The 18,663-nt window shown below is 38.9% G+C and overlaps 2 long non-coding RNA genes across 2 annotated transcripts; both read right to left on the reverse strand.

Annotated features, from left to right (window-relative positions):
* Positions 1 to 1,741: 1,741 nt before the first annotated feature.
* Positions 1,742 to 12,847, reverse strand: LOC120398289. The gene is made up of 4 exons (XR_005594296.1): positions 12,774 to 12,847; positions 9,880 to 9,949; positions 8,518 to 8,654; positions 1,742 to 2,029 (listed from the first exon to the last, which is right to left on the reverse strand). It is a non-coding gene; the product is annotated as an uncharacterized LOC120398289 (long non-coding RNA).
* A 1,904-nt stretch (positions 12,848 to 14,751) lies between these two features.
* Positions 14,752 to 16,643, reverse strand: LOC120396139. Its single transcript, XR_005593007.1, has 2 exons — positions 16,287 to 16,643; positions 14,752 to 15,151 (listed from the first exon to the last, which is right to left on the reverse strand). It is a non-coding gene; the product is annotated as an uncharacterized LOC120396139 (long non-coding RNA).
* Positions 16,644 to 18,663: the final 2,020 nt, after the last annotated feature.

An 18,663-nucleotide genomic window follows, 5' to 3' on the forward strand; every position in this document is an offset into this window, starting at 1 on the left:
GAAAGGACATTCATAAAGCTTGCCTTGCTTAGTCTAACTAAGAGAGGGCCAAAGAGGAGATATGATTGTTCTGTATAAATATATCAGAGGGATAAATACCAGGGAGGGAGAGGAGTTATTTAAGCTACCTGCCATTATGGACCCCATGACAAATGAATATAAATTGGCCATCCACGAGTTTAGGCTAGAAATTACAAGAAGGTTTCTAACCATCAGAGGAATGAAGTTCTGGAACAGCATTCCAAGGGGAGCAGCAGGATTAAAAAACCTAGCTGGCTTCAAGTCTGAGTTTGATAAGTTTATGGAGGGGATGGTATGATAGGATTGCCTACAATGGCACATTGCCCAAATGTGACTGCTGGAAGTAAATATCTCCAATGGGCAGGTATGGGATGGTAGATGGGGGGGGGAAAGCTCAGTTACTACAGATAATTCTTTCCCAGATGTGTCTCGCTAGTGGGACTTGTCCAAATGCTCAGGGTATAATCGACCATCACACTTGGGGTTGGGCAGGAATTTTCCCCAGGGTCAGAATGACGGAGACCCTGTGAGGGTTTGCCTTCCTCTGCAGCATGGGTCACGGGTCACTTGCAGGTTTGAATTAGTGTAAATGGTGAATTCTCTGTAACTTGAAGTCTTTCAGATCATGATTTAAGGACTTCAGTAAGTCAGTCAGAGGTCATAGTTCTATTACAGGAGTGGCGGTGTGGTGGGGGGGTGGGGAGGTGAGATTCTGTGGCCTGCAATGTGCAGGAGGTCAGACTAGATGATCATGATGGTCCTTTCTGGCCTTAAAGTCTATGAGTCTATAAGAAAATGTAAGCAAACAAACAAAAAATCCAGAACAATAGAGGAATCATGCTAGCACTGCCCTGTCTGATGTATTTAGAAAGGAATGAATTCTGGAAGCTGCTAAATCGATAAGGGCAACTGCTTATCAAGATAATAAGATGTTATTTCTTGACCATAAGTCTTATCTCACAGGCATATTGGAATAAGTTTGTACCATGTAAACAGGCATACAAAGATGCAGGGGAGGAAACAGCTATATGATTCCCAGAAGAATTCTGAATTATCAATGAGGAAAAAATCTAAGTTCCGGGACATTAGTTTAGCAAAAGTCCTGCTTTAAAAAATAAATAACCACCTATTCTTACTCTCTTGAGTTCTCAGAAGTAGAGTACTAATATGTTTATCTTTTGATCATTGCCTCACTTAAGTGACACTTAATTCCTCTATTCGCCAGGGTCCTTACCCACACTTAACTACAGAAAAATTACCACATAGTCTATACTAGAGTGCTTTTACTTCCTTTTTTTTTCTGTGACTGTATTAAGATTGGAGTGCACACAGTAACATCTATTTTGTGGGTTTTAATACTACAATACATAAGGTTTCATCAAGTTTAGTTTAATGTTTGGCTCATGCATGTGCAGGAAAAGATTCTTTTTGAGCAAAAGATTGTTGCTAGACTAGCTAACTAATCAGGTATTTGATATATGGATTTGACCTATGCTTAACTGCTACCCCATTCTTTTTTATTGTGTTATAAAACCAATAAAAATATTAAAAGAAAAAAAACCACAATGAACCTGTTTGTGCTTTGAAAGATATTTCATTTCATAGTTACATCATGTGTTTTAATACAAAGATATCCTAACCATTTTATTTGCTTTAAATATACTTTATACGTAAGAACAGTAAATAATCCAATTAAACTGTTTCTGTACTCATTGCCAGCTAGGAGAGGTTGTACTCTGGGTATGTTCAGGGTCAGATATAAAGTACCTTAAATTACATGCCCACTGATACATCCTCCCCCAACCGAAATTTGGCATCCCTTTCATTATCACTACTAACCTTGGTAGTATTTTTGTTTTAAGTATATCTTTCTAGTCATTTCTGGTGCAATGACAGCCTTGGCAATATCAATCAATTGCTACCATTGAAAGTTTGTCAAGGAGATTATTCCTCAAGATCACTTGTGCACCTCAGAGGTTGGCAGCTCCTGTGACTCCTGTGACTCCACCTACAGGTAAAAAAAATTAATATTGAAAGGGCTCATACCACCTACCAAGTTTAATTTACATATTTAGCACTTGTTTCAATATAGTTTTTCTGAAGTATTTTGTTTTCTAACACAGGGATTTCTTTATGTTCTGCTCTTAGAAATGACATTAACTGTGTTATGTAACTGAACATATGTAGAAAAGTTCAGTGCGCAAATTTACATATACATCATATTATATAGCAGAAATTATTTTAAATGTTTCTCCCACAGGACATTAACATTTGTTTGTTGGCAAATAAGATGTATCAATACTTTTTTAATGGCAACAAATTTGCACTGGACAACTGAACAAAACCCAGGGCAGATGGATGGATTTTGCTGATCAATAATTATTTAGCAGTGGGACAGATCACCAGGAGCTTGGCGAAAAGATATTGGAGGACAAACGGACACCACCTTTTAAACTTTCAATGAAGAAATAGATGGGGTGTAATCAGTGGCAAATTCCCCGTGACTTCAGTTCAATCAGCATTTCACCTATAGTTCATCCAGTGGTACGCTTCAGAGATTTGTATCTGCACTGATACATGTAGTCCTTAATGCACATTTGATTGCTGCACTGTATTTTTGTTTGTGCAGAAAGGATAAAACATTTATTTTAAAACTGCAAGACCCCACAGTGGAACAACCAGTAACAAGTAGCCTTTTGATCTACAGGAGTACAGATATTTTTAGTGACTGATCATCTCAAATAGAAACCATGAAATTAGTCAATTATTGTTCTCTGTGTATCTACTGTAATGATACTAAAAGGAGACTGCATCCAGGAAATAATGTCATTACACTGAATGAATGTTAAAGTTTCAACTTCATTCTCCAGTTTAAGGTTATAACATACACACGGAAAATTGATCTAATGATCTATAGCAAAAGAATGTGGACTAACATGAATTCTGAACAGTGTAAAGCAACAAAATTCATTGTTCAGAATTAAGGGTGTTTGCCATTTTAACCTCCATTCCATTATGAAGTAGAGCCAGGGAGGGCACCACAGAACCCTCCAATCAATTATGTTGTTAATTTAAAAGAAAACCAAAAACATTTTCAGTTGTTTTCATTAAAAAGTGTAAGGTCTTTTGAGCAAGGACCATCTCTTAATGATATGAAGTTAAGTCCTAGGGCACTTTGGACAACAAATAGATAAATAATTAATATTAGATGCTGAAGTAACAGAAGTTAAATATATTTTTGAACCATATGTTACTATAGAAGATATGAGAGAAATGGAGTCCAAAGGCCATTTCCATAGGATATCACCATGTGAGAAGATTGAATTCTCTAAAGAGCATGTTATAAAACTCCTTGAGGAACTCTAGGGAAATAAATAATCAGAACTGGACTTTATTCTATGGAGTTTTTTGTAATAAATAAAGGGTGAAACAGAGGAGAATATTAATAAAGATATGTAATATATTCTTTAGCATGGCAGCTGTTTCTGAATCTTGGAGAGTTGTTAACAGCAACAGACATTATAGGAATTACAGACCAATAAGTCTCACCTCTGTACCAGAAAAAGTGTCTAAGAGAATTGCCAAGTACACTTGGACAAGCACAACCTAATAGTAACAAAAGTGTCATAGCTTGTGTAAGGGATAATAGTGATTCAGGGAATGTTAATAAAAAAAGTAGATAAAGGAGATCCAGTGACCATAATTTAATTAAGATGAGTAATCAATTTAAAAATTAACATGCAGCATGAAACAAAACAGATTTTTTTAGATTTTAATTAATGCTGATGCATTATGCTGCAATTTTGAGGGGTCCATTTACATTGAAATGGAAAACTGAGAAGTGTTCTACAGGATGCAGTTAGGCAAACTGCAAATGCACATGTCACTTGATTTAGTTTTCCTTCAGGGAATAAATTTCCCTCTTGAAAAATAATACAAAATGAAACAATACAAAGTTACTCTGGGAATGGGCTCTAGTTGGCTGACTAAAATATAAGTATAGGTAAATTAATGGACAATTTTTGAGTACCTTGTGTATACAAGGGGAGAGTACCTTTTCATAGATGAGTATAGCAAATAGGTATTTCATTAGCTAATTTAAATGACTAGCATAACACATTGGAAATAGACACCACAGCAGTCATACATATTATGTATTTTGCTAGAATGAGATAATATGTTATTCTGCACACCATACTTAAATTATATTTCTGGATTATTTTTGAAGCACTAGATTGTGTTTTGGACACGCAATTTAAGACACATTGATATCAGTAGGTGTTAATCTGAGACCTAATGTTAACAATAAAATGCTGTAATCCAAGAACTGGATCCACACGGGTGAAACATGTACTCACATGGGATCCCATAAACTCCATTGGAGTTCTGTGCTGGGCTACATCTACACTACCAGCTTGGGGGGTAACATGGGCTGTGGCAGCACAGCTAGCCATGCTGAATATGTAACCATAGGGCTCAGGCAGGTTTGTACTTAGGGTAGCTAGTCTGTGCCACCACTGGCGCTGCCCATAGCTATATATATATATATATATATATATATATATATATATATATATATATATATAATAGTGTGCTATTTCAAATGAGCTAGGCGTTACATGCCTAGCTCATTGTGCAGACATAGCTAAAGAGCCAGTTTTACGATTAGGACTTAAATGTTTATATTGTTAACTAATTCACCACTGATCCATTTAGAAAAAAAAACATCCCAATAATAGTTTAATGCATGATCCCAAACCACCTTCAACACCTTTTTGGGTGCCAAAAGCCTCAATACCCAGTCACCAAAACTACCGGCAACCTTTGCAACAACATCTCCTTTATCAACACAAAATAATTGAAGCATATAGACAATATAGGGGGAGAGAGATGAACAGAAATAAACAACACAAGAGCAACTGCACAGATTTTGTTCATCATTTCATATTCAGTTCCAAACCCCCCTTAATTTTTAATGTACGAGTATGTCCTGAAGAATTTCTAGTCAAGCCCCCTGCAGTGCTGCAGGAAATTTTGCAGAAGAATTTAGGGCCCAATATCACATGGGCAAATAGGGCTTTGAATATAGGCTTATTCATGTATTAATTTGATTGTTTTAATATCTTCACCTCACTGATCCCTCAGCCAAAAAACAAACAAACAACAAAAAAAACAACTCAAAAAAATTCTGAGGACAGAAAGACACAGAGTAAGCATACAGATAACGAGTCCAGTTCTGCTCTTTGTTACACCCAAGTAAATCAATTATATTTTAAACTGCCTCAACTACAATGCACTATTTCTAAAATTGCCACAGCCTAATATTGTTAGCATAGCAAATGATCCTAACTACATTTGGAAGGTAACACGTTCACTGAGATGAATGAAGTGGTAGGGAGAAAAATTCATGTCTCATTTCATTCGAAGTGTTGGAGAGGGATTAGCTGATACATTAGCTACAGCTACTATTTCCCTGGGACCTGTTTTAAGCAAAAGTTGACTCACAGGCTTGCCGTGGCATTGAATGACATTGTGAAGCCCACCTTTGTCATGGAAAATGGCAAGCCATGAATGGCCAGATCTTCAAACTTAAATCGGTTTACACCAGGCTTATATTGATCTAGCTTAATTCAGTTTCAGCTAATTAAAACAAAAATTAATATAAAAATCTAATGTCAACTGAGTTAAGATCATCAACATGCCAGTTTGCACTGGCTTAACTAAAACAGATTCTTCCTAAATTAATTCAAGTAGTATGGGTGGGTAAGGCCAGATATGGCGCAAATATGTGTTTAAGTCTATATTTAAAGTTCATCATATGCTTAAAAGGCTTTACTGAATAGGACTGATTTGCTGAATCAGGGCCTAGAGCTGGTCAAAACTTCTAGAATTACAAAAATTGGATGGAAATGCAAAAGTTAAAAAAAATTAGGAGATGAACAGATGGTATTTTGAATGTGTTCTTGGCACAGCTGGTCAGATTTTTTTAAATTTTGAAAACTGACCAAAATTTTGAGTCACAAAATAAAACACAGGAGAAAAAAAATTATTATCTTGTTACTATTTTTTCAGTTAGCTTTGTTCAGTACCCGGCAGTTCCCATTGAGAACAATGGCAGCTGCTGAGCGCTGAGCACTTTCGGAAATGTGTCTCAAAGTTTTGTTAAACAAAAGCTTAGATTACATGCAAAAGAGCTAAATATAAGAAAAATATTTTTTTAACAAAATTGCTTGTGTCTATTACCTGTACTACTCAGATCTGGAGTGTGATAATCAGGAAAGTTAGGTCTACTCAACTGTATAACTAACTTCTATAGTTGTGCATGCAATTTGACTATTTGCACATGTTGGTGTCCATCTATCCAATTGGTCAGTTGCACGTGTCAGTACTCAAATTGTCTGTGCATTAACAGTAACTGTGTGTGTAAATTAGGTGTTGAAATGTGTGCATTTTATATATTCTTGTGACCTAGAACTTTTGAAAATCAAGCCTCATTGCATTATTAATGCATAGAATATGTTAGTTGTGAAACTGCTAATTAAGCCAAATTATGCAATGATTGTGTGATGTCAACAGATGTCCACAAAGAACCATTTACACTTCTGACCAAAACAATGTTTGAAACCAGCAGGTTAGAAGTTAATGCACTTAGCCCACTGTACTGCACAGCATTCAACTTACATTTTGAATTAATTTACAGACATTGTTCTCAGCAACTGGAGACAATCTAGAGCAGTGGTTCTCAACCACGGGTCCTGGGCCCCCTTGGGGGCTGTGAGCAGGTTTCAGAGGGCCCTACAAGCAGGACCAGTGTTAGACTCTCTGAAGTCCAGGGAAGAAAGCCAAAGCTCAAGTGCATGAGGCTGAAGCCCGAGGCCCTGAGTCCCACCATCTGGGGCTGAAGCAGAAGCTTGAGCAACTTAGCTTCATGATGCCCCCTATGTAGTGGAGCCCCAGGCAACTGTCCTGCTTGCTACTCCTTAACACTGGGCCTTGCTTTTATATGCAGAAAAGCAGTTGTTGTGGCGTAGGTGGGCCGTGAACTTTTTATAGCATGTCTAGCAGGCCTCAGAAAGAAAAGGTTGAGAACCTATGATCTAGAGCAGGGATCGTCAATGTTTGGCATGTGGCCTGCCAGGGTAAGCCCCTTGGCGGGCCGGGCCGGTTTGTTTACCTTTTGAGTCCACAGGTTTGGCCAATTGCGGCTCTCACTGGCCTCAGTTCGCTGCTCCAGACCAATGGGGGCTGGAGGAAGCTGAGGGATGTGTGGGCCGAGTGATATGCTGGCCGCCGCTTCCCGCAGCCCCCATTGGCCAGTGGAAGCCCCGATCAGCTGATCCCTAATCTATAGTATATGAACCTAGACCAAAACAAATCTAATAAACTAAAATATATTTTGTTCCCAGGCACAAACCAGTGACTTCAGATAAATCAAAATAATTTACCTTGCTTACTGATAAACCATGAACTCAGAACATATGAAGAAAAGAAGAATCCAATTAGGACATTATACTGACATCACGGGAACACATAAAACACATAACACTTTCACTGGCATAAATGTATCTTTGCAGATATAGAGGAATAAGTGCTTCCAATTCAATGTTAAATGCATTTCAAAACAAAATCTATTTTTTCCTTTTTTTTTTGTGCATAAGCCTTCCTCTATATGCATGGCAATGAGTTTGAGATGGAGGATAATGACCATGTGTGATTGGGGTAAGGGGAGAAAAGAAAGTAACAGCAAATGTTGGGTATCTGTCTTAGGCCTTTTTTAAAAAAATGAAATGTAACAGTAATTAATAATAAATCTTTCGTTGACTTTGCATTTCTGTTTCTCCAGGATCATATGCAGCAATGCTAGTAAGTTTAATTTTTAATTTTTTGTTTCTATTTTTTATTTTTTTTTATATAAAATATAAAAAAAATACGTGTATACTGTGTAGCACTTACCGCCCCTGATTCCTTCCTCTGGGGGTGAGGGGGGGAGGGGAGGGGGGAGGTTGGTGGTGAGTGATGTGAGATCTCTGAATAGGGAAAGCGTGCGTTCGCTGTCGTGCTGTCGTCGCGCCTCAACCCTCCCGTCTTCCTCATCTTCTTCATCATCATCGAACATCGAGGAGACTGTACCTATTCCACTCTCCCCACCTCCCGTCACACACACTGGTGGGGGCAGTGTGGCACCACCACAGATGATGGGCAAAAGTGCTGCGTAGAAGCGCATGTCTGGGGTGCTGCGGGCGTCTGTGTTTGCCGCTCTGACTTTGATACCCTTGTGTCTAGGTCTTGACTTTCACGCGCACTGCATCGCATCCCGGCTTTATCCTTTCTCTATCATGGCGGTCATCCATGCTGGGGACCTCTTTCTATTCTGGGATTGCCCGGACTGGCTGGCCAGAGAATCTGCTCGACTGCTGTCCAGAGCGCCAACAGAGTGGTGCAGTGGGATAGCTCCGTCCTAGTGTAGACCAGGCCTTAATTTCTAATAGAAATTACCTTAGTATTTTTACAGCCCACTTCCTTTGCCATATGCATAACTTTTTATTTCTTCCCTTGTAAAATTGGTACCTTTTCAGCCAAAGAGAATGAGAATCTGATATGACATCTTTGTTGCTGGTGACATCTTCTCAGACCTAAACAGAGAGGCAATCAGAGCACAGGAATTATAGAAGCCAAAGATTTGTGTATTCCTTGCACAGTTATCAATGCATTTTGATTATGCAAAGCCTCGGCATTTTATTAGCTAAACGTGTTAGTCAGCCAATCAGGATTAAGGATTTGTATACTGTATGGTACAAAGAAATAACCATAAAGATATTATGCAAATCACATCCACTCCATTCAGAATGCAGGGATTTCCCTTCTGCCATAGTGAAAAAAGGTATAGTTATACATCTGTATTGCTGCAATCTGATTAGCTGAGACAAATTCAATTTTCTATTAGTCGACCAACTTCAACAATCAATCAACTATGTTTTGAACAGTACTTGTAGTGTGAACATTCTCTTCTGCAACAGTCTATAGAACCCAGTAGAGAATGAGTCCCTTTCTATAGAATTTTTAAACCAATTCATGGAGTTTAATAATTAATTATAAACCAGCTATAGGTTGGTTTTTAAAAATTCTAGAGGAGGATTATAATTCATTATTATATTCTATAAACTGCTAAAACATCTATAGTAAGGGTATTCTCTATCACATTCTAAAAGTTTTTAGAATTTTTATTTTCAGAACTTTATTGGTTTCACCTCCAGAAAATCCTTCATATTGGATTTCCCTATGGAATATAGTGCCACTGTACAGACCATTTCTTAAAGATACAAAAACTTGCTTTAAAAAAGGATTTAATTAACCATCTCTCTCCTCCTTTGTTAAGTGAAGCTATTGATTCACATCATTTTCTGGAAGAGGAATAGTATACACAAGACTCAACTTGGGCCTGACAAGGTCATATCACACAAGTATTCAACCTGCATTGCTCTTTGAAGTCAGTGCACTGAAGTTTGAAAGGGGATAAAAGATACTTGCTCTTAAAGCATCACACGTGTATGATAGAAAGCAAATACTGTAGCTTCTCCATTAGTACAAATGGCTCACTGCTTCAGCAATGACCTTTTCCAACTCTGCAGCTTTTTTGTGACTACCAGCCTAAAACCCAACAGCATTTGGGATGTTTGTTTCTGTGATACAAGTTGATCTCTGGCTCCTATTTTTGTGTCACTTTTTGGCAGGGAGCCATCAGGTTAGTTGCAAAAAAGCATTCTTGTTGGGCTAACTAGAAAAGGACAAAGTCATTTCTCCTCATGGGATTTTAACTATTCCGGGCAAAACAGAAAGATATAGCTAAATGAAGTTTACCTGAAAAATAAAACTGCTTAATCGTTTTGTATCCTGTTTACTGCCTTCCAATCCAATCTTGTCAGTGTCCCTTTAAAAGGTAGTGAAGAAAAGCTTTTATGAAGCAGGGTCATGTTATAAGGGAAAAGAACTGAATTTTTAAACAGGAGAAATATGTATTTTAATACACTTAATATGACATGAAGATCAGATGTAGAAGAGAGCAGATGAGATTTTAAAAATGATTGGCTAACCCAGAAAGAAAGTAAGATGAAAGCTAGAAACAAAAAATAGAGTTCTGCATAGTAACTATTGGTTGAACTGTATTGCACCTTAAGAACAATACAATAATAGTCTATACTCTGACTTCATGAAAAGCCTCCTCTTTTCTTTTTTTTTTTTTTTAAACTTACTGCACTTGAATTCTTAATTATATTGGGTTTGGATAGCTTCTCTCTTTTAACCATCCCCTGCCCTGAGGTTCTCTGTGGAAACTTCTCTGTCTTGGAAAGTATAATTTCATGGCCTGACTTGCAATCAGACCATGGTCCTTTTTGTGACAGAGCAGTCCAAAAACTGTTGCCAAAGGAAACCAATTTGGGTAGATTTAATAAGGTCTTTAGTCTGCTCTATGTAAAACCTCAAAGACGTCTTAACATTAAGCTTGTAGAAAAAAAATCTTCAATGGGATTCACGTGTGGGGAAAATACTATCAAGATGGCATATTTATTAAGATGGTAACTGTATTCTACCTTATCAGGCAATCTAGCTCACCCCTATCCTGTCAAGATTCTGTTTAATCACATACTTCAGCTTGCAAAAATGCATTGTACTTGGGCTGTGGTTGTTTAGATAGCTGGCAGGCTTGAAACCTATCAACCAATAGTGACCCCTCACTCACCCTTGCCAGACAAGCCCCAAAGACACACCCTTCTTATAATTTTAAATACCTTGAGGTAGCGGCTGTTGCAGTTTCTCCTAGGATGTTAGTCTGCTGAACCATGCAGACACACACATTCCACAATGTGTGTTCTTAATAGGCAGAGAAGGAGTTGACTGTTCACAAATGAATATAGTCCTGCGTCTATACCAGTGGTGGGTAACCTGCAGCCCATCCAGGGAAACCCAACCTGCTGGTGGGCCATGAGACAGTTTGTTTACATTTGCACGGCCACCCGCTTGTCCCATTGGCTGGGAATGGCAAACCACAGCCACTGGGAGCTGCGGGCAGCCATGCAAATGTAAACAAATTGACTCACAGCCCTCCAGCGAATTACCTTGATAGGCTGCGTGCAGCCCACGGGCCACAGATTGCCCACCGCTGGTCTATACCTAGCTTCTTGGTTCAAAGATTGGATACATGCCAAAATGGAAGAATTCCTTATCTCCTAAACGGATCCTGTTCCCTGCATCATTCCTATCACTCATCCCCCATTTTTACCACATTACCAATCCTTTTTTCCTTCTTCCTCTCAGGTACCTTCTAGCAATTATGTGATATATGAAGTAATCTCATTGAACTTCTTTTAAGGACAATTTGCCCACAGCAAGAACCCTCTTCCTCCTACTTCCCTGGCACCAGCTGTTATATGTTTACTGCCATTTTGATAGTACCTGGGAAAATTCTTAAAGGTACTCTCCTTGTGTTCATCTTTATGCTGTACAGGGAGTAGATTAGCACCAGGGAGTCCAAAATGTTGAAGCTCAGGCTAAAATCAGTAGGGAACAGGAGAAGCAGTGCATGGTTGGGGAATGGTAAATCAGTACAGGCACAGAAACATTAGGTGGAAGAAGGAAGAGGGAGTAGGTGGGTGCAATATTGGGGAAAGTAAGAGATATATAGCAGTAGTTTTCAGAGTTTTCCAGACTTAGAGCCCCTTCCCAATTTAAACAAATGGCTGGGTAACTCCCAGTTTGAGAACCCATGATTTATAGTCTGAATTGGTATGTATATGCAAGGTAGCTATGAAGTGTGGCAGAGAAAGTCCACAACAGTTGCCTTTGAGATAGGGATGATCTTGTGGCATAAAAAAATCTGTTAGTTATACAGCAGGAAGTAATTTATTATTATTATTAGAAGAGATCAACTGCTTTTAAGATCCACATTTTCCTTAGAAAGCTGTGTAGGTTGCATTTCAGGCTGGAATCACCTCCTTTCCTTCTCAGGACAGATGCACTATTATCCAATGAACAGGTGCAGTGTTTAACTAGAATGTACAACTCTGCATCAGTCTCTCAGAATTAAAGACACTCTGTAACTAATAAAACACCCACACAATATTCTAGATAGGATTTCTCTTGAGAAAGATGATACCACTAAGACAAGAGATCATAGTATGCAATACAAATGATGCATCACTTGGCAAAAATTCTGAAAAAACTTGCAGCAAAACAGCTGTCAAATATAGCTTAAGACCACAGGATTTATTCTATTACTCTACAGACTTTAGTTTTACATAGCTTTTATCTCATCTAATGTCAATCCAGTAAGATCTGAGGCTGCAGTAATTTTGCTAGCAAAGTGTCTTAGCTCGCAAATATTTTTTTTGTGATTGGATGTTAGTCCATTTGGAGGGTTCTGCCTGATAAGCACCATAATAAACTTCGGTTTATATTTCTTTAAGTCATGCTAGGAATGCAGAAATAGGTTGTAGAAACGTAACTCACCGAAATCCACATTCTGCTTAATGTCAACAACTACTTTGAATGCTCCTGTACAAGCTTACTTAAATCGTCTATTGCCAGGTGTAATACAGAGTTTTTCTCTGAGCTAAGTGCAACTATCTAATTACTCTTTCTAGGTGAGGGCAATGATACTCCTTAGCATTCTTTGGAGTGCTTTCTGTTTCAGAGGCTTGCATTTTGGTTGCCATGGACAATGACGTATGTTTGCTACTAGCTGTTAATCAACTTACTTTTTTAAGAATCCTTTTGAACAGAAGTGACTTTCAATCTGTTGTATTGGTTTCAGGATAGGCTTCCAGTTAGCTTTAAAGCAGAGAATAAAATACTTCATTTTACCTTCTGTTTTCCCATGCACACTACTGCCATTTTACAGTTTAGTCTGTTTATTCCACCTAATTCTTCATGTTGGTTGCAATCACTGGTCATAAACTGAGCCTAATCCTAGAGCAAAACCTTCAGAAGCTTGCAGCATCAGAGCCCTGCATAAATAACAGAACTGAAGTGCCCTCTTTGCAGTACTACCCATGCAACACTCATTGACCTTTGTTTATTCTTGAGGAAGGATTGCAGGATTAGGCTTAAAAGGAGAAACAATGTCAGTCCCAGTCTACACTACAGACTTTTGCTGGCATAGCTGTGTCAGTCAGGGGTGTTTGAGGGATGATCTCTGACCAACACAACTGTGCCAGCAAGAGCCACTAGCATAGACGCACTTAAACCAGCAAAACTGCACTTTTGCTGTGATAGCTAATTTATCTTTTGAGCAGCTGAAACAAACTATACTGGAAAAAAGCACAATTTGAATAGTATCTGGTACGTCCATGCTAAGAGCACTTTGTTGTGTTAGTATACAAGTATACCTAGACTGGTAAAGACTTCCAAGTATAGACCTGGCCTCATGTGAGCAATACCTTCTCACAGAAGTTGTGTAAACCAGGCTTTGCCATCCTCTTCATTGTAACGTTTATCACATAAATGTTTTAAGACATTAAAACATAAGAGCATCCAAACATTAACTGCTCCAGCCCCATTACTTCCTTTCTCTCCCTTGTAGAGACTTTTTATATTTTCTATTTTAAGACTGGCAGATGTTCTTAGTTATTAGCTAAGAGTAGGCATAAGGCATTTTACCAGGTTATTAACAAAAAGGACTCTCTCACAAATTGTTGCTGAAAAACAAAACAAAAAAGAACCAAATTACACCAATAAGTGATTTCAAATACATTTGTTGTCAGATAGGCAAATACTGGAGGAGCTTCTTCAAAAGTGATAAGGAGCTTACTTTTACAGAGAGAGTTGTAATGTGATAATGGATTATTTTCCAAATGAATGTCTTTTATATGTGTTATTCCTTAAATGATGACATGGTTGCAACCAAGGCATTTCCCTGTTTCACAAATTGTTGAAGATTCCTGTCATAGGTTTCACACACCCCCCCACCCCCTGAACCTTAGAGTATAGATGTGGGGACCTGCATGTGAACCTCCTAATCTTAATTACCAGCTTAGATCAATAGGCTGCCACCACTCCCAAGGACTAATTCCCCTCCCTATGTAGTCTTGAGAGACTCCTTCACCAATTTCCTGGTGAACACTGATCCAACCCCTTGGATCTTATTACAAGCCGAATTTAACCATCCCCCCTCCTTTCCCCCACCAATTCCTGGTGAGTCCAGATCCAATCCCCTTGGATCTTAACAACAGGGAAAAATCAATCAGGTTCTTAAAAAGAAGGCTGTTAATTAAAAAAAAGAAAGGTAAAAGAAAAATCCTCTGGGAGATAGCATACAAGCTGATCTCACAGACAACAGATTTAAAACACAAGATGTTCCCTTGGGCAAAAACCTTAGTACACACAAGAATACCCAATTTGATTATTCCCCTAATGCCAAGACAAGTTACAAAAAGAAAATAAACATAAACCTATTTATTCTTTTCTAAAACTTACTACTCTGATAAGAGGCTGGTTCCTTGATCTTTTCCACTCTGGCTGAAACTGAAACTGACTCTAAACAGAGGACTCTTCCCTCCTTCCTTTTGAAGCATCTTGTTCCTCCATTGATTCCAGATGTCAGCTAGGCTAGGTGAACTCCTTAACCCTTTACAGGTAAAAGAGGCATTAACTCTTAACTATCTGTTTATGACAATTCCCAAATTAACTAGATACTGGAAAACTTGTCTGTAAAATAACCAACTCTGTATCAGCTGCTCAGGTATCAGGATCCATTTATTTTCAATAACATGGAAGTGCACATCATCTTGTTACACAATGGGCAGGATTCAAAACCTTTTGAAGTCAATGAGAGTTTTTCCATCAACTTCAGTCGCCTTTGGATGAGTTCCAATAATGATAATAAAGAACCAGCAGTTGAATACAACATGTTTTTTTCACCCTGGGTGGGTTTGCTGGTCATAGTCCAGAGCCGATATACGGTCTTTCCCTACACCCCCATTTTTCTCCTTTCATTGGAAAAGAATATGTCTTCTTTCTTTCTTGTTAATGTTTAAGACCAGTCTTAGAGAGGGTGTACCTCCTGCTGAAATCAAAAGGAAATACAGCACGATTTCGTCCCCTGCTCACCTTGCAATTGAAAATTTGCACAGGTTACCTGGAATGAAATGAGTCACAGATGATTATGAAATAAGCATACTATTGCTTCATTTTACTTATCAAAACTGCAGTAAAGGGTAATGTAATCAATATTCCCTACTAACTGACCAAAAATGGGGAATAATCATTCATAAATAGGCAGATTAAAAAAATCTGCCGAGTACATTAAATTCTGGTTTTAATGTTTTTGAATACTACTCCTATAATGTATTGATTTGTACATAATATTTAATCACACACATCAAATATCTAGAATGTGCTACTTCAAGTTTACTCTATCAGAGCCGCAGCCTTCAAACCATTACTCCTTTGTGTCAAGATATGGCAGTGTTAGATTTATTTGTTTCTTTTAGAATTTTGCAGTTTTTACAGTTCAAACATGTCTAAAAACTCCTGCTTACCACATATTATAAAACGTAAAAAGAACTTTAATATCTACAATGGGGAAAGAATCTTATAAAAACATAATTCAAACATTAAACAGGGCAAGCAAGAGTCTAAATTTGGACTTTTAAAGAGAAGTCACAGGAGATAAAATATATTTTCAAATAATTTTTGTGTACTGTAGAGCACTCTCATAGCGTTTCAGGTCAGTGCTTCCCTGATGGTACTCCCTTTTAAAATGCAAAGTGGTTCCTGTTAGGGCTTGTCTACATTTGAAAGTTGGTTTGGATTAAGGTGGGGTGTGAATGAAAGTGTAATGCCTATTCCTGAACAATCCAACATGTGGAGACATTGTGAAATAAGAGTGTGTTTAGCTTAATCCACACCATCCATGAAACACTACACATGATGTTTGGTCCTTTTTAGCTATTCCTGATTAATATCAATAAGCACTTAGGCCTTTTCTAGGTTAAGGAAATAGATACTGATTTAAAACTGGCTAAAACCTAAATTAGACAGGCTTTAACACCTTTAGCAATGTTAGTAGGTTGTGGTCATTCCTAGGCCCCTAGAGAATATATATTTCTCTGAGTGTTGTCCCAAGAGTCATTTGTATACTCCCAGACCTATGAAGGGAAATATCTATGCCTCCTAGGAGTATCCCAAAAGAGGATAATCAAACAATCTCCCTCTGCCATAAGAAATCAGTCCCAGGCCCAAAGAGCAAACCTCCCCTAGAGCAAACTCACCATAAGGTAAGATTCTTGAAAAAACACCCCACTCTCTTTCCAGATCACTCAGTCATACTGAGATTGTCACAGGCCTACTTCTGTACCTCATAAGCCAAGAGGAGGGATGCAAATGGAAGAGGATGGACACAAGCTTTACATTTTTACTTAAGTGGCCACAACTGTCTTATATGGTCATTTTAACTCACAAAGGAAATCCTTTCTAAAGGCTACTCATCCTGCCAGAAATGGAAGAGAAAGCAATTTGCTGCTCTGAGCTGTCACTGGCTTGACTTCCCTTTGATTCCTAAATCCAGAGCAAATTAATTTAGCCAGATGATGGCTATGCAGAGTGTCTCTTGTGCACCTGCAGGTTGCAGGAACAGAACAGGAAGAGAGACACATCTTCCTAGCACTGCCTTTTATGAACAGATTCCCCATTGCCTGCTGGCCAATCACAGAGCTTCCTAGAATCACTGGAGTTGACTAATAACAGCTGTCATAAAAAGAAAGGCAGCTTCTATTGTTTTCATATTAATTATTCAATGAACTACTGAAACTACTACTGGGGGGAGGGATAGCTCAGTGGTTTGAGCATTGGCCTGCTAAACACAGGGTTGTGAGCTCAATCCTTGAGGAGGCCACTTAGAAATCTGGGGCAAAAATTGGTCCTGCTAGTGAAGGCAGGGGGCTAGACTCAATGACTTTTCAAGGTCTCTTCCAGTTCTAGGAGATTGATATATCTCCTATTATTATAAACAATCTAAACAAGTATTCTGCAGAACAAAATATGGCAGAGAAATAATGTGACAAACCTGACCTTGATCATTTCTATTCCAACTAAATTGTTTCTTCCCTTCCATTATGATATTCCAAGAAACTAACAACCACCATAGTCCTTTACATCAGCAACATGAGCGGTTCAGCTGACAAGTGAACATGTGCTTACAGGTGTTGAGACAGTTTGGTGCTAGCAGAATTACTCAGCACATAGGCTGACTTGGAAGAACTATAGGAGATTCTTCTTATTAGCAACCCCCCAGATGCCAGCAGAATGTTGCTGTTATCCAGCAGTTGCTAATAAACAGATGGCAGGTTTGCAAGGGTGCAGCCAGGAAATAAACCAATGGGATATGTCTGGCTGGATCCCTGCAAGCCAGCCTGCAGGCAAAGCAGCAGGGAGCAGAGAGGGTGCTGCACACCAGATGCTGGGGCTTTGTATGCAAAATGGGGGCAATGGAGGCACATAGGGCTGCACCATACCTCCTCCTTCACGCTCTGGGAGTGGGCGCCCAGCATGTCCCATTGCTGCCTTCCCTGCATGCAGTCCTCCAGCAAGGTGCAGTCTGGAGGGTGCAGGGGGAGGTACTGTCCAGCTTCGGCATCAGGGGTGCAGCCTGTCTCCCCGCTGCTGCCCTGCCCACAGCCCCTTACTTCCTATGTGGTCCCTGTGCATAAACAGGTTTGCCAGGCTGCAACCCCAGAAGGAATTGCTGGGATGGGATGAGCACCTGCTGCAGGCAGGTTTGCAGGGCCACTGCCAGGGAAAGCACATCCAAGCACCTCTCTCCCTGCCTCCTGCCTCACAAGCCTGCCTGCAGATGGGACATTCCTTCCAAAAACCAACCAAACAAAAAGTTGCTATTAAGCAGCAAATTCCATTAACATTGATGTTACTGGTATGGGATTGGTTCCCATTAACCGGAAGTTGCTAATATCAGGATTGCTATTAAGCAGAATCTACTGTAAGACACTTACAGATAAAGAAGACCACAACTGCATCCCCAGGAGTTTGTCTAATGATGAGCAGGCCTCAAAATGAACAGAGGCTCTTTTTGTTTCAGACAAGCCCCTAACAGTTTGACAATTAAGTTGTAAAGAGCTCCATACTTCTCAGGGTTTCTGAACTGAGATGGAAATAATTAAATACTCTAGTCCCAGCTGAAGTGAAAATAGTGATAACTCTTTTTGGCTTACTTTGAAAATGTTGCTTTTGTTCCTGGATAGAACCAGCAAATGCAGAGGAATATAGAAATGGAAGTGTGTCTCTGTGTAAAATAAACCATGTTCCATTTCAAATATTAGGTTCCTTCTAGGACAAAGGTTTGAACTCGATTTTATTTCACTGTATACGAACAGACTCACCTACCCATCCCCAGCATGATTTCTACTACTAATGAGTTGTGTGGGCAGTAATTTCAGCTCAGCTAAAAGGAATCAGACATTGCTGGAGGCAAAGATTTTTGTCAGATAAATCTCTTGAGCTACTTCTTAGTGATATTTTAGGTAAAACAACCTGTGTCTAGAAATCAATTCCTTCCTAGATGCCAATAATACAGAGTTACGCAGATCTAACTACTCTTACATTTTTAAGGCACTTATTGACTACCTCCTTTCA

The sequence above is a fragment of the Mauremys reevesii genome, linkage group 1, assembly GCF_016161935.1.
Source record: "Mauremys reevesii isolate NIE-2019 linkage group 1, ASM1616193v1, whole genome shotgun sequence".
NCBI lineage: Eukaryota > Metazoa > Chordata > Testudines > Geoemydidae > Mauremys > Mauremys reevesii.